At 35.5% G+C, this 26809-nt stretch overlaps 1 long non-coding RNA gene across 1 annotated transcript; it reads right to left on the bottom strand.

Moving 5' to 3' along the window:
• Positions 1 to 26663, bottom strand: LOC119879124. Its single transcript, XR_005387341.1, has 3 exons — positions 26540 to 26663; positions 4694 to 4771; positions 1 to 71 (listed from the first exon to the last, which is right to left on the bottom strand). It is a non-coding gene; the product is annotated as an uncharacterized LOC119879124 (long non-coding RNA).
• Between the last annotated feature and the right edge of the window lie 146 nt (positions 26664 to 26809).

Raw genomic sequence — 26809 nt, 5'->3', positions numbered from 1 at the left:
TGCTTTGCTTTTTTTTTTTTTTTTTAACTTATGCAGAGGTTGTTTTCCATTGTTCCGCACTGTTTTCATCCCTGTGGATAGAATATAGGTAGTCTTATTTTCTTTTTTATAGGTAGTCTTAAACCATGACGTCTCCAAGATTAAAATTGAATGTAAAATTTAATAGATTAAATATTAAATTCAGGAAGTAAACCAATCATTTGGTGCTTCGGATGGTTTGCATATTTTAGACATATGTTGGAAACTATATTTTGCAATATTACCTGCCTCCTGTTTCTTTGATTCTTTTGACTCACATATAAAATTTATACAGAAATGTTTAACTTAGTTTTAGCTTGATCAGCAGATAAGTGTTATTTCCCACAGGCAACCAAGTAAATGGTAAGTATTATTGAGACGGTAGAGAAAAGAGGCACATAAGGAAAAATACTACAAAAAAATTCTATCAGAATTTACTGTAGCTTCCTCTTTAAAGTGTTTTGAGTTACTTATGCATTGCTGAAAACCTCAGCCATGATCCCACAGAGGAGGAAAGCCTTTGCCTCACACAGCAGGAAAACATTTAAGAACTGTATTTTTGAGGAGAAATACATAAGAGAAAATGAATTTAGATTCATCATATACTTTCTAGTTTTGAAAAATTAGATTTTTTGCAAATTAAAATGCTCTGAGGATAAACATTTAGTTTTTTTTTTCCCAAGTTAGTTAAATCTTTAAACTCATAATTAAGAACAATTGGTAATTGTGAGGAAAATATTTTAATACACAAAAGTAAGCTTAAGTCAATCATGAATTCCTGCCAAATGTTTATGTGGGAATATTATGTATAGATGCAGGGTTTTTAAATTCAAATTTTCTTTTAATATTTGTTAATTCAAAATTCAGCTTTTCTACTTCATTTTTGAAGTCTATTTTATCAATTTACCCCAAATCATATCAGTCCACACATGGAAACTTTATCTTAAAAGGTAGAAACTCTTTGTATCTCCCACTGGACTGTATGACTTTTGTGGGCAAATACTATGTATTACTTTGTATCCCCAGTATTCATACATTGGAGTATGGTAGGCACTTAATACATATCATATTGAAACTAATTCCATGAAAAGATACCCAAGTTATTTGATCTTAGATTATATTGCCTCTAACATGACATTCCAAATTGCATCACTATTTTCTCCTTCTAGTAAAGTAACTATTATTTTTATAAACTTTACTTTCTTATTTATTATTTTAATTGAGGTATAATTGACATACATTATATTACTTTCAGGTATATAACATAATGAATCAATATTTGTATATTTTATGAAATGACCCCCATAGTAAGTCTAGTTAACATCTCTAATCATATACAGTTACATAACTTTTTTCTTATAAGAAGAACTTTTAAGATCTAATCTCTTAGAAATTTGCAAATAAGCAATCAGTGTTATTAACTATAGACACCATGTCATAAATTATATACTTATTAATTTTATAAGTAGAAGTTTATACTTTTTGACCCCCTTTATTTATAATGAAGCTAAAAAGTTACTTTAACAAAGGTATCTCCAATGCTTCTCAACACTGTGCAACAGTAATTCATGCTATCAATTATTTATTCAGGGTATATCAAATATCTGTTCAACCTTTTATTTTTTTTATTTATTTATTTTTTTTGTTCGACCTTTTAATCTGTAATTTTTTTTTTAGCTTTACTGGCCCCCTCTCCTTTTTCTTTCTTCACTCGTAAGCTTCATTATTCAAAAACTATATTAAAATAGGATTAAAATATACTTAAAAGCAAATGAATGCAAACATCTTATTTGCACATGGCTATCACCTCAAACTACTTTGCTTTCTTCTTCCTTTTGTATAATCTAACTCATGAGGATCATAGTCTGTAGCTAGGGCCTTCATTTATTCTCTCTTTTCCTCTTTTTGTTTCCATTTCTCTTTTTACAGATACTATCTCAAAAGTCCCCAATTAACTTCCCATATACTAAAGTCAATACCCCGATTGCTTGTCATCATTTTTAGATGCCTTTTAGCATCTGCTAACTTATTATCCTCATTCACCTTAAAACAGTTTCCTCTACTGTCTTCTGTAGCAAGTAGTAACTGATATTGTTCCTTGTCTTCTGTTTGTTCCTTCTCTGCTTACTTGTCCACCTCTATCTCTCACTACACAAATGCAGTGATTCTCCCAAACTCCTTCAATCACTGTTTTCCTTCTCCCATTTTTGTTTGCCACTGTAGAAAAAATTATCTTATTGTCAAATTCTTAAATTGTTAACACCATCTGGTTATAAAAGACTGTCAAATTTGTATTAATACTTTGAACATATAAGCCATTTTGAATATTTCTAACTGCCTCTAGGTACTGTCCACCAAAATATCTTACTAGCAAATAAAACCCAATATAGCTAACACTGAAGTAATCATTAATCTCTCCAATTTATCACATATCTACCTTTAAATTAGTAACACTGTCATTCACTCTAGCACAGATGTATAAAACAATGAATCATTTTCCATGCAAACCTAGTGGCTTTTAAATCAATATATATGTATATACATATAATCTGCGAATTTGAGATATACAAGAAAAATAAATTCTACAATTGCATCACTAAAATTAGCACAATATTTTTTTCCATTAAAGTTTCCATTAAAGAATGCACAGTAGTCTACGGCCATACCACCCTGAACGCGCCCGATCTCGTCTAAAGAATGCACAGTAGAAAATAATTGTACCACCTAAAATCATAGTACCCTTATCTGGGTATGGGGCATTTGTCTAACAAAAATATTTCTCTTTATCTTCCATGGAATGTGTGGCATTTGTGGACAGTATGGACGAGCAAGCATAAATCGGACTCCCATTTTGTACAATCTAAAGGTTCCAAATTATATCATCATAGAAGAAAAACAATATGTTTAGGGTCATTAAAAGGGAAGTAAAAAATGAGTGAATAAACACTGAATGACCAACGTTTTTCTTTTCTGAGGGTTTTTCCTGGACTGTAAGAATTGAGACCAGTATTTCCTCCACTAAGGAGTTTTCAGAAAACTAGTGAATGAAATGCCATTTATTTAAGCATATGAGTTCAATGGTTGTCATCTTCATATTAAATCAAATTCAAAAGTATGTTGATTCTGCTGAAACAAATCTTCCAGCTGTTTTTTTTTTTTTTTTTCTTCCAGCTGGTTATAAAAAGACCCGAAGGAAGTGCTTCTTAATCTTGACTTAGTATCATCTTGGGAACTTAAAAAAAAATCTTAAAGCCCAGAAAAACTCTACAGACCAGCTATCTTGGAATCTCTGGGGGTGGAACTGAGCCAGTATTTTCACAGCTTCCCGGGTGACTCTATAGAGAGTTTGAGTCAAAAATCCATATTTCAGTAAAAGTAGTGTTACAGTTTATATGTTTTACACCTTCCTACTCCCCATAATGAGTAGAGATTTTTCTATTGTTGTTTTGTTTGTTTTTGTTTTATCCGGAATGGTGAGAAGCCACATTCTCACATATGTGACTCAAACACCAGAGTCTGAATGATTTTGTAGGGGTGATTTTGCTCCAGTAGTAGAGAACTTCTCAAGCTTGGCACTACTGACAACTAAAACTGTACATTTTTGGATGCTTATGTGACAATAAAAAATGTCTCCAGACATTGACAAGTGTCCCCCACGCAGCAAAATCACTTCCAGGTGACAACCACTAATACAGAACCATAGAAGAAAATGTTTGAAACAAACAAACAAACAAACAAACAAAAAAAAAAGAGGAATTGTGCTGGAATGAGAAAAAGTGGCTAGATTATTTTTTGCTACTGGGTAGAAATGGGGAAATTCTGATTCAAAATAAGATTTTTATCACATCTAAGATGTAAGTGATATTAAAATGTACCACTGAGTTAAAAGAAAAATTCTACCTATTAAACTATAATATAGTAACTATTATTATCTTGACATTGGGATAGTAAAACACAAGAAAATGTAGAGCTCAAAAATCAGCAAAATCCTGTACATTCAATATTTTATGTACCAAAATTTGCAAGGCTGTGGAGACCTTAAAATTTATCCATATCACACAGAGATAGAGATTTAATTATATATTTTTTAAATTATCACATTGTATAAATTGCTTCTAATTTACTTCCACGTAATATTATATTATGATCACTGTGCCATGTACATTAATCATTAATATATTAGAATGTCTTGGGATCCCTGGGTGACTCAGTGGTTTAGTGCCTGTCTTTGGCCCAGGGTGTGATCCTGGAGTCCAGGATTGAGCCCTGCATCAGGCTCCCTGCATGGAGCCTACTTTTCCCTCTGCCTGTGTCTCTGCCTCTCTCTCTGTGTGTCTCTCATGAATAAATAAATAAAATTATTAAAAAATATATTAGAATGTCTCAATATATTAAAATAAAAAAGCAAGTCTTTAGTATGTTCCCCATCATAAGGTCCTATTATAGGACTTTCTTAAAACCCTGACAAGTGTTACACTTCAGAGTTTAATTTATCACAACACTGGAGACTCAATTTTATAGTTCTTATAGCTAATTTAGAAGAAAAAATCCATATTTGAAATAACTTGCTGTTAACAAAAAATTAACAATTTGTATTAAATCCTCTTGTTAGTTCTGCTGTAGTAAAGAACTTTAGCAATGTCAGGATCTTGTATTCTCTAAATTCTCCACTCACCTCCTTCCACCACTGATGCATAAAGGATGGTCCAAACAAAAGCCTACTGTTGATTATGAGAATGCTTTATCCCAAAGCCTGAAATGGAAACGCCAAATGTGGTCAATTCTACATCTTACTTTGATGTCACAAGCATTCTATTAGGATTACATCTTAATTTGAGTTTTATAGCCTTATAATCAGAAGAAAAATGGGGAGAAAAATAATCTTAGAGAGAGAGCACCAAGATAAAATGAGTTTTTTTTTCCTCAATTATGAGCACAGAATTGTCCAAAACTACCCACTTTATATGAGAAGGTCCTCCTTATGTAGAGGAAGCTTTATTCTTAGTTTACCATGCTGAAAGGATGGGGAGAAGCATGGTAAAAAGGGCAATGTCAAGACAGTATGGACACAAGGTAATTTTATAAAAAGTATTCTTGAAGAGGTCACAAATTACAGAGTACAATACAGAAACACAAGATTTTAAACCTCTTTGATTATTAAAGTAGTATCTCTAGCTCTGTCAGTGATGCTCTAAGGTCCTGTTCTTTGAGTCCTAGGTACAGAATGAGGGAAGTGGAAGCCTGGAACATCCCCAGAAAGAAAGGGGGTGTCACTCTACCCAGAAACAAGAGTGAATGACTCCACACACCTGCCTCCATGGACCCCTAATTCCTGAACCTCACTTTCTCTTCCTTCTTCCTGGGTTGCCTGGAGTAGAAGCTTTTTCACACTCTCAGAGGCAGGAGGTCAAGGAACTCTTCAAATCTCCACAAAATGTGGTAATTTTTTTCTCTCCTTGTAACTCTTAAAAAATGGTTTAGCATTTTCCTGAAGGAGAACTTTTTCATGTAAGTATATATAGGAAAAACTAGACGCTCTACTTACACATTTTAAAAATGGAAGCCATATCACTTTCAAATGATAAAGCATTAAATAGGATTTCTGAGATCAGAATTAAATTGAGAAAAGGATTCTCCACACTCTTAGTGTTTTGTAAAGAATTTGCTCATTTCACCCTACTCTGAAAGACAAGTTTTATATAAAGTTGCCATAATGATTCCAATATTTATCAGGATATTTTAAATTTCCACAAAATTTTACACTACCCTGATTAATCATATTTGCTTCTGAAGATAGCATTAAGTAACAAAAAGCAATAATTAAGGCAGCACAAGGTTGTATAGACACATGCCCAGTGACCAGATTCAGGGAAAAGGGTCCTTGTTAAATTATTTAAGTGCAGACAAAAATTAAATTAATTTACTACTGTCCAATGTGCAAGTACCAGAGGAGTTGTTCTTTCTCTATTTCCTGATCTAGCTGCCATCATAAAAAAAGGTATAATATGAAATTTGCAATAAAATAGTACTCTTCTGCTCTACTATAAACCACTCAGTTGATATTTATATCGCACTTTAACCTAAGAAGATAATGTGGATCCATCAGGGTATTACAGTTTTGCTTTCAAATTTGAAAATACACTTTTGAATTATATTATAGCTTCTATTTAGTTGGACTTCTTTATACTGTTAAAGTCAAATGGAATAGTGCTCACAAGCTGTCTTATTCTAATGAGTGCCCAGGGGTTGGGTGGTGGGGAGCTTGTTGAAAGGATTTTAGAATTATAAGTTCTTTAGGGCATGGATTTATCTGTATGCTAACCTTTCTGAGACACTATTTCCATTTACATCACTTTATGAATAATGAATAATAATGACAGTGCAAGTTCTATTAAAGATTTTAGTGCTTTGGTAGGTGAATCATATTACTACTTATAAATTAAAATCACCATTCATACAAGCTGTAACATTCCATACTGGTGCTTCTCTAAAATGTATGAAAGTTTTCTTTCTCCTTGAAAACGTTTTTTCCTCAGAGATACTAGATAACAAAACAGAGGATTTAGAAGCCCATTAGAGTACTATTTTATTTGTTCATGCTGGAAAATGATGGAAAGATTTAGACATTAGAAAACATAAATTGCAATAGAATTATAGTAATTATCTACTTACTAATTTCTAGTACTATGTCTATTAATAACTCATAATTTCACTGCCTTAACTTTCCTTTGAAAGTCTTTTAAATTAAATAATTAAAAGTCATCTGGAGGGACATCTGCTTCCACTGTGACAGAACAACTGGCATTGGGCCAGCACCCCAAGCTAAACAACTATAACACTGGACAAAATATCAGAGAAAATTGTTTTGAAGCTAGAACTATAAAGTCGTGATTCATAAGGGAAAGAAAGTTATGTGAAGAATCCCACTATCACCCATATTCTTAAACAGAAGATATTTTAGACCTTGAGTGAAAGGGCCCAAAGTTCAAACTTAACAGGGTGCTGCCAGTGAACAGAGGAGACAGCGTAGGGACCAGGGCATTTCTGTTCTTTACAGACAACAGAATGGGAGCTGTGAAGCAGGGGGAGGGGAAGTCTTAAAATTACTCTCTGGGAGTCTGTGGTGGAGGGCTGCTGAAGCTGACAGTGTGAGATGGTACTTACCAGAAAGAGGCTGCTCCAGAATGGAGAATAGAACAGAGACAGTGAGTTCAGATTTAAATTTAGGCTCCATTAGGGAGAATCAGTGAAGTGACCAAGGTTTTTCCCTCACCTCTTCAGCTTGGCAGGACTCAATGTCCAAACTTGGCCTCCCTACACTTATTTTCAGGGATTGCATTCACCCGGCCCAGGCCCTTCATATGATCCCAATGAAGGTAGTAAGCAGGATACAGCTAAAGTAAGGTGTAATGTGGGAATTCTAACCTTTCTTATCTTGGGAAAGAAGAAAGGTTTAAAATCCATGATGTAATGGAATCTTAAGAAACAAGCAAACAAAGAAGAAACAAGAAAAAGAAAAGTTAATTAAAGCCAAAATAAGTAGAAGGAAAGAACATTTTAAAAAGCCAAAATTTGGGACATCTGGGTGGGCTCAGTGGGTTAAGTGTTTGCCTTCAGCTCAGGTCATGATCCCAGAATCCTGGGATGCAGCCCCAGGTTCTCCATTCACTGAGGTGAGAGGCTACTGCTTCCTCTCTGCCCCTCCCCTCACTGCTTGCACACGCCCTCTCAAATAAGTAAACAAAATTTAAAAATAAATAAGTAGAAAAAATTAAAAAAAATAAGTAGCAAAAGTTTAGTTCTTTATGGAAAAAAGAACTAAATGGAAAAAAATTTCCATTTATGGAAAAATTCCATAAAATGGTTAAAACTGTATAAATATTAATCAAGGCAAAAGAGATACACACCCATGCATGTACATACAATATCAAGAATGAAAGAGGGATCATTATAACTCCTACAGACATTAAAAAACAGAAAGGAAATACTGTGATTAAAATCATGTTAAAATTTTCGCCAAAAAAAGAAATAATCAAGTCTTTAAAAAACACAACTGAAGCTTAATGAAGAAGAATCTGAATATTCCTATAGCCCAGCAAATATATGAAATCAAATATGTTTCTGTCATTTTATGAAAGACAGTATTACCAGGATACCAAAAAATGACAAAGATCTTACATGACAAAAGAATGTATTTTTTATGAATAGGGGCAACAAATTCTCAACAAGTATTATCAAAAATACTAACAAATCAAATCCAACAATATTTACAAACACATATTTTAGCTAGGATTATAACCCCAGTAAGTACAATTTAAAATGCTTAATGTCAGGACACCTGGGTGGCTCAGTGGTTGAGCATCTACCTTCATCTCAGGTCATGATCCCAGAGTCCTGGATAGAGTCCCACATCGGGCTCCCTGCAGGAAGCCTGCTTCTCCCTCTGCCTATGTCTCTGCCTCTCTTTGTGTGTCTTTCATGAATAAATAAATATAATCTTTAAAAAGAATAACAATAAAAATAAAAAATAAAATGCTTACTATCATTTGTCATAAGACCAAAGGAAATTAAAACCACATTGAGATAATACTACATACTTACCAGTCTGACTACAATTAAAAATTAAAAGAATCACAGTGCCAAATATTGGCTAGGTTTTGGAAAACTATAACTTTCATATATTGCTGGTAGAACTCTAAAGCTAGTACAACTGTAGAAAACAGTTTGACACTTTAGTTAAATATACAGTTACCATATGATCCAACAATTGCACACCCCAGGCATTTACCAAAGAGAAATAAAAACAGATGTCCACAGGAAAACAACAACATACACACACAAAAAACACATTCAGACAAATTGTCATGACAACTCTAGTTATGATAGCCAAAACTGAAAACAGCCCAGTTATCCATCAACAGATGAATGGATAAACAAACTGGTACCCATACCATGGAACACTGCTCAACAATTTAAAAAATTAAATAAAAACCAGTAAATTGAAATAGGATGAATGGATTCCAAAGTCATTATGCTGAAAAAAGAACCCAAACACAAAACGTTTATGATTTCATTTAAAATGACAGTGACAGAAAACAGATCATTGTTTACTGTGATTGTATATAGTACAAGGGAAGGGGCTACATTTCAAAATGACATGAGGGGACTTTCTGGAATAATAGACATACTGTGTATCTGGATTTAATTAATGATTACTTAAATGTATATATTTTGATATTTACTAAACTGTGAAATTAATGTTTGCTTATTATATGGTGTGTATATAGTATACATGTATTGTTTATGTGTATTCAATATCAAGTATGTATGTATAGTTTGTTTATTATGCATAACACATAACTGTGTCTGTTGTATGTAAAAGTCATTGTATATCATATGCATTACCTCCACTCACAATCAAAACAAGACCTCAGGGCAATCACTTACATTTTTAACAAAATATTAACTTCATTATATACATGGTTGTTAGCCAGAATATTATCTTTCATTTCAATCAACAACATGGTATATTATATAAGGCCCAACTAATGATCTGAACTTTACAAATTCTGACACTTATAATTAATTTCCAAAGACTTGGTTGACATAACCTACTCCATAAGTAATGTATAATGCTGCACAGTATAATGAATGTGGTACATGCCCAATTCCACAAAGTAACAGGTCATCAACTTATAAAAATTCTTTTATAAATTTAAAGTAGGAACTCAACTATTACAAAAATGCAATGTAAGCAGGCTTCATTATGCATAATCTCACTTGATCTCATAGTAGGCAATAAGGGGTAATATTACATTTTAGAGACAAAGGTATATTCTGCTGCTTAATATATTTTCATTAAAAATGTAATTTGCGGACTAGAGCAAGATGGCGGAAGAGTAGGGTCTCCAAATCACCTGTCTCCACCAAATTACCTAGAAAACCTTCAAATTATCCTGAAAATCTATGAATTCGGCCTGAGATTTAAAGAGAGACCAGCTGGAACGCCACAGGGAGAAGAGTTCGCGCTTCTATCAAGGTAGGAAGACGGGGAAAAAGAAATAAAGACACAAAGGCCTCCAAGGGGGAGGGGCCCGCGAGGAGCCGGGCTGAGGCCGGGGCGAGTGTCCCCAGGACAGGAGAGCCCCGTCCCGGAGGAGCAGGAGCTGCACCGACCTTCCCGGGGGGAAAGGGGCTCGCGGGGAGGTGGAGCAGGACCCAGGGGGGCGGGGATGCCCTCGGGCTCCCGGGGACACTAGCAGACACCTGCGCCCCGGGAGAGCCCCACACCCCGCGGCCGAGCTCCCTAAGGGCTGCAGCGCGCACGGCGGGACCCGGAGCAGCTCGGGGGGCTCGGGGGCGGCTCCGCGGAGGGGGCTGCGGGGCGGGGGCAGCTCGGGGGGCTCGGGGGCGGCTCCGCGGAGGGGGCTGCGGGGCGGGAGCAGCTGGGGGGCGCGGGGGCGGCTCCGCGGAGGGGGCTGCGGGGCGGGAGCAGCTCGGGGGGCTCGGGGGCGGCTCCGCGGAGGGGGCTGCGGGGCGGGAGCGCGAATCCACCAGCGCAGGACCCGGAGCACAGGGCGCCGGGACACAGCCCAGGATCCGGCCTCCCCCCGGGACAGGCAGAGGCCGGGAGGGCCCAGGACAGCGAGGACGCTCCTGCCCCAGCTGAGCAGATCAGCGGCCCCGCCCCGAGCCTCCAGGCCCTGCAGACGGAGAGCTCCGGAGTTCCTGCGGGGGCTGACTCCAGGGCTCCAGGGCTGCCGCCACCACTGCGGTTGTTCCTCCTGGGGCCTCACGGGGTAAACAACCCCCACTGAGCCCTGAACCAGGCAGGGGCACAGCAGCTCCCCCAACTGCTAAAACCTGAAAATCAGCACAGCAGGACCCTCCCCCAGAACACCAGCTAGACGGACAACTTCCAGGAGAAGCCAAGGGACTTAAAGTACACAGAATCAGAAGATACTCCCCCGTGGTTCTTTTTGTTTTGTTTGGTTTTGTTTTGCTTTTTGATTTGTTTCCTTCCCCCACCCCCTTTTTTTCTCCTTTCTTTTTCTTTCTCTTTTTCTTCTTTTTTTTCTTTTCGTTTTTTTTTCTTCCCTTTTTTTTCTCTTTCTCTTTTCTTTCCTTCTTTCTCTCCTCTCTTTTTCTCTTTTTCCCAATACAACTTGCTTTTGGCCACTCTGCACTGAGCAAAATGACTAGAAGGAAAACCTCACCTCAAAAGAAAGAATCAGAAACAGTCCTCTCTCCCACAGAGTTACAAAATCTGGATTACAATTCAATGTCAGAAAGCCAATTCAGAAGCACTATTATACAGCTACTGGTGACTCTAGAAAAAAGTATAAAGGACTCAAGAGACTTCATGACTGCAGAATTTAGAGCTAATCAGGCAGAAATTAAAAATCAATTGAATGAGATGCAATCCAAACTAGAAGTCCTAACGACGAGGGTTAACGAGGTGGAAGAACGAGTGAGTGACATAGAAGACAAGTTGATAGCAAAGAGGGAAACTGAGGAAAAAAGAGACAAACAATTAAAAGACCATGAGGATAGATTAAGGGAAATAAACGACAGCCTGAGAAAGAAAAACCTACGTTTAATTGGGGTTCCCGAGGGCGCCGAAAGGGACAGAGGGCCAGAATATGTATTTGAACAAATTCTAGCTGAAAACTTTCCTAATCTGGGAAGGGAAACAGGCATTCAGATCCAGGAAATAGAGAGATCCCCCCCTAAAATCAATAAAAACCGTTCAACACCTCGACATTTAATAGTGAAGCTTGCAAATTCCAAAGATAAAGAGAAGATCCTTAAAGCAGCAAGAGACAAGAAATCCCTGACATTTATGGGGAGGAGTATTAGGGTAACAGCAGACCTCTCCACAGAGACCTGGCAGGCCAGAAAGGGCTGGCAGGATATATTCAGGGTCCTAAATGAGAAGAACATGCAACCAAGAATACTTTATCCAGCAAGGCTCTCATTCAAAATGGAAGGAGAGATAAAGAGCTTCCAAGACAGGCAGCAACTAAAAGAATATGTGACCTCCAAACCAGCTCTGCAAGAAATTTTAAGGGGGACTCTTAAAATTCCCCTTTAAGAAGAAGTTCAGTGGAACAGTCCACAAAAACAAGGACTGAATAGATATCATGATGACACTAAACTCATATCTCTCAATAGTAACTCTGAATGTGAACGGGCTTAATGACCCCATCAAAAGGCGCAGGGTTTCAGACTGGATAAAAAAGCAGGACCCATCTATTTGCTGTCTACAAGAGACTCATTTTAGATAGAAGGACACCTACAGCCTGAAAATAAAAGGTTGGAGAGCCATTTACCATTCGAATGGTCCTCAAAAGAAAGCAGGAGTAGCCATCCTTATATCAGATAAACTAAAATTTACCCCAAAGACTGTAGTGAGAGATGAAGAGGGACACTATATCATACTTAAAGGATCTATTCAACAAGAGGACTTAACAATCCTCAATATATATGCCCCGAATGTGGGAGCTGCCAAATATATAAATCAATTATTAACCAAAGTGAAGAAATACTTAGATAATAATACACTTATAGTTGGTGACTTCAATCTAGCTCTTTCTATACTCGATAGGTCTTCTAAGCACAACATCTCCAAAGAAACGAGAGCTTTAAATGATACACTGGACCAGATGGATTTCACAGATATCTACAGAACTTTACATCCAAACTCAACTGAATACACATTCTTCTCAAGCGCACATGGAACTTTCTCCAGAATAGACCACATATTTGGTCACAAATCGGGTCTGAACTGATACCAAAAGATTGGGATTGTCCCCTGCATATTCTCAGACCATAATGCCTTGAAATTAGAACTAAATCACAACAAGAAGTTTGGAAGGACCTCAAACACGTGGAGGTTAAGGACCATCCTGCTAAAAGATAAAAGGGTCAACCAGCAAATTAAGGAAGAATTAAAAAGATTCATGGAAACTAATGAGAATGAATATACAACCATTCAAAATCTTTGGGATGCAGCAAAAGCAGTCCTAAGGGGGAAATACATCGCAATACAAGCATCCATTCAAAAACTGGAAAGAACTCAAATACAAAGGCTAACCTTACACATAAAGGAGCTAGAGAAAAAACAGCAAATAGATCCTACACCCAAGAGAAGAAGGGAGTTAATAAAGATTCGAGCAGAACTCAACGAAATCGAGACCAGAAGAACTGTGGAACAGATCAACAGAACCAGGAGTTGGTTCTTTGAAAGAATTAATAAGATAGATAAACCATTAGCCAGCCTTATTAAAAAGAAGAGAGAGAAGACTCAAATTAATAAAATCATGAATGAGAAAGGAGAGATCACTACCAACACCAAGGAAATACAAACGATTTTAAAAACATATTATGAACAGCTATACACCAGTAAATTAGGCAATCTAGAAGAAATGGACGCATACCTGGAAAGCCACAAACTACCAAAACTGGAACAGGAAGAAATAGAAAACCTTAACAGGCCAATAACCAGGGAGCAAATTGAAGCAGTCATCAAAAACCTCCCAAGACACAAGAGTCCAGGGCCAGATGGCTTCCCAGGGGAATTTTATCAAACGTTTAAAGAAGAAACCATACCTATTCTCCTAAAGCTGTTTGGAAAGATAGAAAGAGATGGAGTACTTCCAAATTCCTTCTATGAGGCCAGCATCACCTTAATTCCAAAACCAGACAAAGACCCCACCAAAAAGGAGAATTACAGACCAATATCCCTGATGAACATGGATGCAAAAATTCTCAACAAGATACTGGCCAATAGGATCCAACAGTACATTAAGAAAATTATTCACCATGACCAAGTAGGATTTATCCCTGGGACACAAGGCTGGTTCAACACCCGTAAAACAATCAGTGTGATTCATCATATCAGCAAGAGAAAAACCAAGAACCATATGATCCTCTCATTGGATACAGAGAAAGCATTTGACAAAATACAGCATCCATTCCTGATCAAACTCTTCAGAGTGTAGGGATAGAGGGAACATTCCTCGACATCTTAAAAGCCATCTATGAAAAGCCCACAGCAAATATCATTCTCAACGGGGAAGCACTGGGAGCCTTTCCCCTAAGATCAGGAACAAGACAGGGATGTCCACTCTCACCACTGCTGTTCAACATAGTACTGGAAGTCCTAGCCTCAGCAATCAGACAACAAAAAGACATTAAAGGCATTCAAATTGGCAAAGAAGAAGTCAAACTCTCCCTCTTCGCCGATGACATGATACTCTACATAGAAAACCCAAAAGTCTCCACCCCAAGATTGCTAGAACTCATACAGCAATTCGGTAGCATGGCAGGATACAAAATCAATGCCCAGAAGTCAGTGGCATTTCTATACACTAACAATGAGACTGAAGAAAGAGAAATTAAGGAGTCAATCCCATTTACAATTGCACCCAAAAGCATAAGATACCTAGGAATAAACCTAACCAAAGATGTAAAGGATCTATACCCTCAAAACTATAGAACACTTCTGAAAGAAATGGAGGAAGACACAAAGAGATGGAAAAATATTCCATGCTCATGGATTGGCAGAATTAATATTGTGAAAATGTTAATGTTACCCAGGGCAGTATACACGTTTAATGCAATCCCTATCAAAATACCATGGACTTTCTTCAGAGAGTTAGAACAAATTATTTTAAGATTTGTGTGGAATCAGAAAAGACCCCGAATAGCCAGGGGAATTTTAAAAAAGAAAACCATATCTGGGGGCATCACAATGCCAGATTTCAGGTTGTACTACAAAGCTGTGGTCACCAAGACAGTGTGGTACTGGCACAAAAACAGACACATAGATCAGTGGAACAGAATAGAGAATCCAGAAGTGGACCCTGAACTTTATGGGCAACTAATATTCGATAAAGGAGGAAAGACTATCCATTGGAAGAAAGACAGTCTCTTCAATAAATGGTGCTGGGAAAATTGGACATCCACATGCAGAAGAATGAAACTAGACCACTCTCTTTCACCATACACAAAGATAAACTCAAAATGGATGAAATATCTAAATGTGAGACAAGATTCCATCAAAATCCTAGAGAAGAACACAGGCAACACCCTTTTTGAACTTGGCCATAGTAACTTCTTGCAAGATACATCCACGAAGGCAAAAGAAACAAAAGCAAAAATGAACTATTGGGACTTCATCAAGATAAGAAGCTTTTGCACAGCAAAGGATACAGTCAACAAAACTCAAAGACAACCTACAGAATGGGAGAAGATATTTGCAAATGACATATCAGATAAAGGGCTAGTTTCCAAGATCTATAAAGAACTTATTAAACTCAACACCAAAGAAACAAACAATCCAATCATGAAATGGGCAAAAGACATGAACAGAAATCTCACAGAGGAAGACATAGACATGGCCAACATGCATATGAGAAAATGCTCTGCATCACTTGCCATCAGGGAAATACAAATCAAAATCACAATGAGATACCACCTCACACCAGTGAGAATGGGGAAAATTAACAAGGCAGGAAACAACAAATGTTGGAGAGGATGCGGAGAAAAGGGAACCCTCATACACTGTTGGTGGGAATGTGAACTGGTGCAGCCACTCTGGAAAACTGTGTGGAGGTTCCTCAAAGAGTTAAAAATATACCTGCCCTATGACCCAGCAATTGCACTGTTGGGGATTTACCCCAAAGATGCAGATGCGGTGAAACGCCGGGACACCTGCACCCCGATGTTTATAGCAGCAATGGCCACGGTAGCCAAACTGTGGAAGGAGCCTCGGTGTCCAACGAAAGATGAGTGGATAAAGAAGATGTGGTTTATGTATACAATGGAATATTACTCAGCTATTAGAAATGACAAATACCCACCATTTGCTTCAACGTGGATGGAACTGGAGGGTATTATGCTGAGTGAAGTAAGTCAGTCGGAGAAGGACAAACATTATATGTTCTCATTCATTTGGGGAATATAAATAATAGTGAAAGGGAATATAAGGGAAGGGAGAAGAAATGTGTGGGAAATTTCAGAAAGGGAGACAGAACGTAAAGACTGCTAACTCTGGGAAACGAACTAGGGGTGGTAGAAGGGGAGGAGGACCGGGGGTGGGAGTGAATGGGTGACAGGCACTGGGGGTTATTCTGTATGTTACTAAATTGAACACCAATAAAAAATAAATTTAAAAAAACAAAAAAATGTAATTTGCTCTCCATTAGATTTGAAAATAAGCACACAAATGTCCTTTAATTTACTCTGCACAACTACAAAAATGTTTGCTAATTGCATCCAAGGTTTTAATCTTTTATTTTAATTTAGGCATCGAAACAAAAAATTAACTTAAGACTTTCTAGAAAAGTGTATTAGATTGTGAGATATAGATAAGCAATAGTTACACATGAGATTTTTACATGGAACCATTTTCCTGAGCAATTAATAACAATGCACACAGAAAGAGGAAAGTAGCCCCTCTTAAAAATGTTTTACTCAACATAGACATTTTATTCTTTTTCCTAATTCCAACAGAACTCATTTTATTTAAACTTGTTACACTTCCAGATATCTTCAAGCAACAAATACCCAAGACTCTGCTCTGGAGTTGATGAATTCCTAAATTTGACACAGCTTCTGAACTAATCTAAAGAAAAGAAATATATCAATTTGCTTGTAGAAAACCTAACCTTTACCTAAGAGGTTAATCAGAAAGAGAATGTGTATGAGGAGAAAGAAAACAATAAAAGTAAAATTGACAGCAAGGCCAGCAACCTACCAATTACTTGAGAACCAAAAAAAAAAAAAATAATAATAATAATAATGCATGTTCAGTTTAGTCATCAGAATAAGTTCACTATTATGATGTCTCTGCAAATGAAAGATCACAAAGAAAGAGCAGATACTAATCCTCAAGTTCACTGTGAAAAGTTAAGAAGCAATCAGCTACTCTCTATTGTGTGTGTGTGTGTGTATGTGTGTAACCTGGTTTTTAAAAATTAATCCTACATTCTGAGTCATAGGACCATTATTGGTAGACATTTGTTTAAAATAACATACTCTGTAATTAAGGTTACATTTCTAATACATAAACAATGTAGGCTGTTTAATCAGTAATATTGTTGTTTATTATAGATTCAAAATAATTAAGGTTAAAAATCATGATAATACTTTTTGAATTTAATTATGTATTGGGCAATAAGGGAGGAGCTTTCAGATATATTATTTTATTTTGTCTTTAATATAATCATCTAGAGTGGGAGTTATCATCTAAATTTTCTTAATGAATAACTAATTTCTGCAAACCTGCTCCACCTATGAGTGGTAAAGCAGGATTCATAAGCTTACCTTTTCAATCATAACAATATTCTTTCCAATACTCTTTTATGTCTATTGGACAAAAAAAGCAAATGATTTTGAAACCAGATGAGTAAAGGAAAAACACAATTTTTCCTAATGTGTTAAATTATAGTGACAAACTCTTCAGGGGGCAATTTGGGCACAAATATCATTGTAAATTATTCAAACCTACATCACAAAGTTGGCTGATAACTTCTCAGGGAAAATCAAAGAAGTCAAAGAGTATTCAACATGTTTTACTTCAGGGCCAGAAAGTTCTTAATCTAAGGTAAACTTATTAAATTATCTGATCAGACAAGATACATAAATTAATAAAAAAATTCATTTCAATATATATTGAGTAATGTGTTACAATGTGAACTAATTTAACCCTATATTGAGCTAATTGCAAATAGCAGAACTGTGAACCAAAGATATGACATTTTTACATTTATATCTATTTTACTCAATATCACGCAGTCTGTTAGCAAACCTATCACTGAATACATGTGAAATATTAAATAAAAATCCTTACTGTGCACATGCAGAATATATTTACATTATATATACAAAAATAACAATTTAAAGGGCATACAGATTAAAACTGTAGTAGTGATATATGATTTTTCCTTTGTCATTCTGATTATCTAATATTTTAATATCACTCGTTAAAAGCACACAGTGTATTTTATGACTTCTTGTAATGCAAAAGTTTGCAGGGTATCTAAGAACACAGGCAAATTTAATACTTTGAGAACGGGAAAGGATACTTATTTCCTGGATTATTCAAATGGAACAATATGTAAATGCATTCAACTTGTATAGAAAGTTTGGGTGACTATTTTCAGGACTGGTGGGTCACTGGCTTATTCTCTCTACATAACTCTGACATTCACAATGCATGCTTCTAGAATACTATTTATGAAAATTAAGAATTTTTAACAAGCAATAATGCATTCTGAAAATGCTAAAATGTCAATTTCATCAGGATAAATACACAAAAGCTATGAATTTTCAAGTGTAACAGTTACTTCTCAATATCCAAGTCCTACTGAGAGATTGCATTCAAGATGCTGTGTTATTTAAGGGTTTGGGCACCTAGCAGCAAGAACAATTATTAATTACAGTCACACAGCAACTGAAAACCCTAAGGAAGATGTGATTGTAATCATGCCCCTTAGTGGAGTAGGGGGAGTTTCTGGCAGTATGAAAAGTTCAGTTATGCTATAAACCATCCAGTTTGAGGGAATGAGAATCCCTGGTCCTGGCCAGTTTACCAAGTCAACCCAAAGACAATTTCTGGGGTTATCCACCTCAAAATTCAGTTTGTAACCCCATTTTGCTTCTCCAAATCATGAGTCAGCAAAGTTTGACCCATGGGCCAAATCTAAAGATTAAGAATCTGGTTTTAGTACTTAAGATTAAATGTGGTAATGATCTCATTACCTTTGGAAAACTGGGCATCCACAGCCCATCAGACTATTCAACAAGCAGGTTAATTAAAATTACAACTCTAGAAGAGAATATACATATGAGATATTCCTTGTTAACTGAAATTATTTCTTTCATTTCTCAGATGATTCATTTTGGATCTTTCTAATAGTGCTATTTGGCTGGAAGTATCTGGAAAAAAAGAGCAAAAACTTTGAATCATTAGCAGTTTTATGAATGTGTATTCAGTACATGTGTATTCAACTACTGTGCCTAATCTTTTTAAACATCTGTTACCTGACAATGAGTTATTTAACTTAGTTTTCACTTCAATAAATATGCAATGAAGCCTTTTCATGAAAGCAAAATTTGCTGAGTAAAACAGTTCTTCTTCCATGCTTGCATATTCTTCTAGAATTGAGTTTTATCACAATCTTAAAAATAATCTAAGTGATACACATACACTCACAGAAAATATTCTGTGGGATATAAGCAAATACAGATAATCCAACTGTCATAAATGATTTCATACATAAGAGAAATGAAAGCAAGAATTCCATCTATCTTAAATTATATCAAAAAAGAGGACATTATTTATAAAAGATTTCTATATAAAATCATTTAATGAATTTTACTGTAAAATCTAGTACCGTATCCCTTTGCATGTATTACGGCCATGTGTGTTTTCCTGTGTTGGTATTTGCTATTATTACAGATGTCAAAAATAAAAGGGAAAAAGAATAAAATTAGAATTTTACAAAAAATGAATTTGAGGGGGACATGATGAAAAGTTAAACAGAAACTACCCATAGTTCTCATACACTTAACCTCCATTCTCAGTGTCCCTTATTTGTAGTATCTTCCATTTGTGTAATATATTTGTCATAACTGAAAAACTAATAGGTACATTACCATTAACTAAAGCTCATCATTCATGTTAGTGTCCACTCTTTGTTTTATATAAGATCTATGGGTTTTGGGGGACCTGCTTGACTTAGCCAGCCGGCTAAGCGTTTGCCTTCCGCTCAAGTCTGGATCCTGGGGTCCTAGGATCTAGCCCCATCAGGCTGCCTGCTCAGCAGGGAGTATGCTTCTCCTTCTCCCTCTGCCTGCCACTCTCCCTCCTTGTGCTCTCTTTCTGTCAAATAAATAATTAAAATATTTTTTAAAAAGATCTATAGGTTTTGTGAAATGTCTAATATCACATATCTACCACTGCAGTACCGGACAAAGTATTTTCATTGCTATAAAGTCTCCTGTGTTTCACATATTCATCCCATTCATTTAAGTAAACACCTGCATACAAACCCAAATGCATACCAAACTCTTCGCTTGATTTATTGTTTGTGCTCTTTTTGGTTTAAGATTCAAATATTTCTAGGTTAGATGGTACTACTCAGAAAGAATCTTCATTATGGACATTCTACAACTGTAAGTATGAGTATGTTAATGAATAATATTTCTTTAACTCCAGAAAAGAGAGCCCATGATATGCCTCATTAAATGAATATTTCCTTCATTTTTTCAGAGTGATTTATTTTACATTTCATCAAAAGTGCATACTTCCTAAAAATTAAAATTAAATTATAGCTATATACACTAAATGCGGTTTCAGATTATCTAGATAAACGTGTACAAATCAGAAATTGTTCTATTTATTGTAAAGCTAATTGTGCTTTCCCTGAAAGCAATTAAAAATAAAAACATCACAGCAAAACCTAAGTCAGAGTGCTTAACTCTAAACATGAGATAAACTCATTCAATTTTTTGAAATGCAGAGCCCTCTGTGTATTGGTGAATTTGTGTTTGTTCTCTCAATTTAGAGAATTGATTCACTTGAATTATCTCCTATTTCATGTAAATACTAGGTACATTCATTTCTCTTTAACACTTTGTTTTTCCCTTCCTAGGTGAGTCATTGATTATCTGAATTGTCTAAGAAGTCATAGGAATAAGAAAAAGAATTTAAAATAAGGAAACAGATATCAGAATCTGTTCTCTTTTGCTTTGTTATCTCCATGCATGGCATTTTACTTACAAAGCAAAGAGATGTATAGGTGTGATGGAACTGCCAACTCTTAATGAGGAAATACCATCAGTACCCCTGAAAAGTTTCATAGAATACAAATAGCTTTTTAGACTTTAGGATTTTTGAAGAGATTGAAGCTGAGATGGAGTTTTATTGAGTCTTTCTAGGTTCCTACTTATTTTATAATTTCTGAAGGTAGGACCTCCAAGATGAGACTGAAAGGATTATGCCTAAAACAAAGAGGAATTGAGACCTCTAGAGGTTTTCTGAAAGGGATGGACTGAAGTCCAGTAATGACTATGCCTGGAACTGATGGATGGAAATTCCAATCAAAGTGCCATTACTCTGTATTTCACAGAAAATCTGGATGATGTTTGAAACATGTCAATACCTCACAAAGAATAGAGAAGATGTTAAGAATCCTCTGTGTTCTTTTAACTTAGAAGTTTTATTAACCTCTACAAACAGACTAAATATCCTTCCAGAATATGATCTGAGGTATCCTGCTCTGGTAGAGATCATCAGTGCTAACTCTGTATACGGCTATTCTTCCTGTCTAGGCACATGGTATAATCATACTTCCTGACCCTTTTTGAAGTTAGATTGATATTACTAATTCTGGTCAATGAACTTAGTAGAAATAAATGTAACTTTCACTTCAGAATTAATGCATTTAATTGGTAGTGCAAGGCTAGTTCCTAGCACTCTCTTCTCTTGACATTGTGATCTCAAAGCGTATGTTGAGATGGATATGCCATACAATCAGAGTATCACTGAACCACTACAGAGAGGATAGCTTATATGTAACATTACCTTTTTTTTTTTTTTTTTTTTTTTTTTAAGTGAGCTTATGCAGGGCATGGGCCTTGAACTCAACCCAGAGATCAAGACTGAGCTGAGATCAAGAGTTGGATGCTTGGCCAATTGAGCCACCCAGGTGTCCCACATCACCCAATTTTTAAAATAAATTTGGTTTTATTTGGAATGAGTTTTGTTTTTAGCTAGAAAGATTTATGTGTTGCTCATTAATGCAGCATAACCCAACTAATCCTGATGAGACACTAGTCTACCCACAACAATACCCACCTTTAAAATCAAATTGTTGGGGCGCCTAGGTGGCTCAGTTGGTTAAGCATGTCTGCCTTCAGCTCAGGCCAGGACTCCAGGAGTCCAGTCCAGAGATAGACTCCCTGCCCAGTGGGGAATCTGCTTCTCCCTCTCTGTCTGCTCCCCACCCTGCTCATGCTCCAGAACACACTCTCTCTCTCCCCTCGAATAAATAAATAAAATTTAAAAAAATCAAGTGATTTGTGTAAACACCTGATGCTTCTGTATGGCAGCAGGGTGGTGAGGACTTGGGGGGAGGCTAGTATATGTGTGGCTTGAATTTCACTGACTTTAAAGCCCTGGGGCTTGTGACGACTCTTACCTGAGTAAAATGGTAGAATCCAAAAACAAACAAACAAACAAACAAACAAAAATAAGAACTCTTTAAAATATAAGAATTATGAGAAATTTCCATACATTTTACTATTGTCAGTCAATGATGCCTAAAAAAAAAATAATGTTCCTTGCCATATTTTTAGGAAAAATAGAAATGATACAAAGAAAAACCTCCTATACCTGATGCTCTAAACAGCATATTTCTGGTCTTTACAGATGGCTGCATTAAATATTATGCAAAATAAGCAACCAATCAAGAAAAAGTATTATTTCTACAGAAATAACATTTGACATGTAATATAGTTTATGTAAAATCCTGTGTGCATTTGCATAAACAAGTAAATAATTTAAAAACAAGAGTAAAGAATGCTTTTGATTTAATGTTAAGTAAAAAAATCAGGTTATAAAAGCAAAACATATATATTTGCATATATTTAATACATGTATTTGGGGCAATGACTAGAAGATGTCATGTTAAATAAATATTAATATATTATAATATATAATATATATTATTCTGATAAGTGAGAGCATGTGAACATATATTATATAAAATTTTTGTTTATTTTAAAAAATATTTATCAAATAATAAAATACACTACAAAAATCACTGGAAATTGCTATGTAAAGCTTATATTATTTAAGACTCATGAATGATATTTAAGGACATAAGAGAGTACATATAAGGAATTATTATTCTTTAAAATGTTTACTTTTCTCTTTTGAAAAGTCTTTCTAGAATGCATTTTGATATCAAGGAATAAGTGAAATCATACAGTTACACATGAAGATTTTAAAATACAGTTTTAGCAGACTATTTGCTTCTTTTAATTCATTATTTAGAATCTGATTTGCTCATACACATACTGGGTATTTAATCACATCACTGTTAGAGTCGCTATGATTTGTAAGTTCCTTAACAGCAAATCTCTAATTTTAACATCTCCTACCATGTCCAACACAGAGTTTTGCAATAATATAACTTAATAAATCACGTCAGATCACTAAATTGATTGAATTTTATTTAATAAAGATCTTCCTCCAGCTTATATTAATAATCAGAAATTTGATTTCACATAGGTTTTTTTTAAAAGTTTTATACCCAACTTGAAGTTGGTATTAGAATACAGAAATATTCACTTAGGTTATATTTATATATATTAGGTTTTGTTTATGTATATTGATACAATTAAGCCCTAAGCATATTCAAAGACATTTAATATGAGTACAATAGTAAATTCATTATAGAAAAGCAATTCATTATAAGACTATATTTAACTTGATTTAAACCTTTTCCACTATTTAAAATTTTCTTTAAATAGTTATGTAAAACATAAATCAAGTCGAACTTTAAACTAGTAATCTACTGTTTGCTGAACATAAATATATTCATATTCTATAAATATATTCATTTATCCATAAAAATAAATTATGGAAATTGCCTTTAAGAAAGCATACAGGAAATTGTAACAAGAGGAATATTCTACATGTTAGAAACACAGAGAGAGACTGGCCTAAGATCTGGGATGAGATAAAAGCTGGAGGCAATTCACATTAAGTACCCATAAATCTTAGAATGAGGAGGAGTTACAAAAAGTACCAAAGATGAAAAGCTGCAGTTTGAGGAGCATATGATACAAGAAGTATTTCTGTAGACAAATAATAAGGGACTGCAATAAAACAGCAGGAGGATCAGGGAAAAATAATATCCAAGAAGTTAACATGTTCATATTTGTAAACCTGCTCCTCCCTGAAAAATCTCACTCTAAAACTTGTATAATTCATTTTCCACTTGACAATTACACTACCCTTAGCTTTTATCTCAAGTTATGGCACTCATTGTTCCAGACATTCAGCCTAAGGATCTTAGTGGTATCTTTGATGTCTTTTTTTCTTTCTCACCATATTACCTATTCTTTCAGGAAAACTCATGGATTAATTTTCCAATTATATTTAGAATTTTGACTGTCCACTCTTTCACTGGCATGACCATGGTCTCACTACCATTATCTCCCAACTGGGTTGCTATAATAGACTGCAGCTAATTGGTCTAATTTCTACGCTTGCCCACTGACAATTTCTTCTCACTGGGGAAGGAGAAAAAAAAAAAAAAAAAAAAAGCAAAGCTCTCCCTTTGAATAAAAGTTAAAACTGATGTCCTTAAAATGGCTTATGAAGCCCTTTGTAATCTAGTTTTCTTTTTTACCTCCCTCTCTAATCTTTCATTAGCTACTGTCTGCCTTGCTTATTTCACTCCAGCCACCTCTGACTGCTTGATATTCCCCATACACCAGTTGTGCACCAGCCATAGGGCCTTTGCACTAGCTACTCCACTTAGCTTAAAACACTCAGCAGATTTTATAGCTGACTTCCTCACCTTGTTTAATCACTTATTCTATTATCACTTTTTAATGAGGCCTACTCCAGTTACATCATTTAATACTGAGTACTCCATGCCCTCATTACTTCCACTCCTGCACATCTTGCTTTACTTGTTGTTTTTCAGCAATAATTTAATAATACGTATCAATTCTTGTCTTTCTCCCACTTTATAAGCTCCAAAAAAAGCAGTCGCATCATTTTTACATTTATTGATGTATTCCAGGGGCCTAGACAACCAAAAACAGAGTAAGGGTATAATATCCACTACTAGATTAAACACAGAAGAAAAGTTGCAAGAAAGATGTGATTGGCAGACTGCCAAAATTTATTGAGAAATCAAGTGAAATCTAGAATGGTTTCTGAATCAGCCATGGTTCCTTAAAAGAAGAAAACAAAGACAATGAAGATGTTGATAAAGTTGAAGAAGCAGAAAATGAAGAAGGATGAGAAGAAGAGGGAGAAGGAGGAGAATCTGGAGGTTTTCTGAATAGGAAGAAATACAGGACTCAGAGGCTTACACAAATATTGAGAATCCTTAAAAAACTCAGTAAGTCCGGGTATAGGAATCATAGTGCCTGGAGCATCACAATGGATGATTTTCTGGAAGATTCTCTAAAACCTGTGACAAATCTCACTGTCTGCCAAGACTTGAGAATTTACCTTAATTTGCCTCCTGACAAATCCCTTCTGCCTTCCAAATCTCAAATGAATGTGTTTCATTAGTGGAATATACATAAATAAGTACTGGGAAGGGAGTCTAGAAAATCTAATTTCAAGGCTTTCAGCTCCCGTTGTACTGGGAGGACCCACAACCATTGAGAGAACCACATTAAAGATAAGCATATGAAAGTGTTTTGAGGATATTTAAGAAAAAAGTATGAGATTAAGAACACAGGCAGAAGATGTCCTTTAGACAAGTTGAAAGATCCTTTTTTTGCTGACTTAAGAACTAGAATGACATTACTGTAAGCCAATATATATAGGTGCAGATTATTAATTATATTTTTTTTCTTAAAATGCACTCCTTTTCTTTAAATAAATAAGAAAATAATTACTCAGAGTAATGAGAAAGAGAATGATGTCCCAAACTATCAGAGTATTTCCTGAGGCACAAGTGCTAAAGGGGCCATGGATAATTTCTTAACAGTAAGTCACAATCATTAGTTATTGAATGAATGAATGGCATACTGAAGATTCAAGAAGCACTAGAATATTTTTGTAAATTTACTTCATTAATCAGATTTACTTGCTGAATCATATGCACCATAAATTTATTTAATTACAGATGTCCCCCCCCACACTGCCTATTATCATCTTACAAGTTAGTTATCGCCACAAAACACATATGGAGAAACATTGTCCCAAACAATGTCCCAAACAAAAAGTTCTAAAACAATTAATGAATATATAGAATTGTGAATTCTATGATGAATTCTATGGATTTTTATTGTATTTTCTATTACCTGGTAGATATGTATGATTGCTATTAAAATTTACATTTTTTAGAGGTTCCTTACTTGATGGGAGTTTTAATTTGGGGATAATATATATTTATATTCCAAGTCAAATGGAGCTGCCATATTTCTAATCTGCTATATCTTACTTCTGTTTTGCCTTCATATCCCTGAAACTGTCCATGAACATATGAGGCTTTCACCTCAGCTTCTATTCCCATTGCCATGGCTAACCTCTCATTCTTGAAAGAAAAATGTCTTTGCTCCTTGATAATATTTTGTTTGTGATTTTCGACTGTAAGTTCTGAATGAGCTCAGTAGTGGGAATAATACTGAATGCTAATTGGAAGTTTTGACACCAGACGGATTAATCTTGTCAAGCAAAGATTCTAAGCAGTCCTATCCTGCTTCCAGCAGGAGTATAATTTTCTTCCCACCTGACTAATTGTGCTGGTCTTACCTCTTCACCCCTGGTAGAATCAACAGCCTTAGGAATGTGGAACACTCTCCGCCTCCATCTGTCATTTTCACCGTTCAGTCAAAATGAGCCAAATCATTTTCTCTTCCCTGTTTTAGAATTGACATAACTGTAAAAAGAGAAAAGATGGGAATTATGAGAAACTATCATCATTTTATATCTGTATATAAGATTTCAGCCAAGATAAATTGGTCTGGAACAAATATTTGAACACAGCAAACCATAACTGAAAAAAGCCTCACATAAATATAT

This window comes from Canis lupus, unplaced genomic scaffold, assembly GCF_011100685.1.
Source record: "Canis lupus familiaris isolate Mischka breed German Shepherd unplaced genomic scaffold, alternate assembly UU_Cfam_GSD_1.0 chrUn_S307H467, whole genome shotgun sequence".
In the NCBI taxonomy this organism is placed as follows: Eukaryota; Metazoa; Chordata; class Mammalia; order Carnivora; family Canidae; genus Canis; species Canis lupus.
Note: the sequence above shows the minus strand (reverse complement) of the source record. Positions and strands in the feature narration are given on the sequence as shown.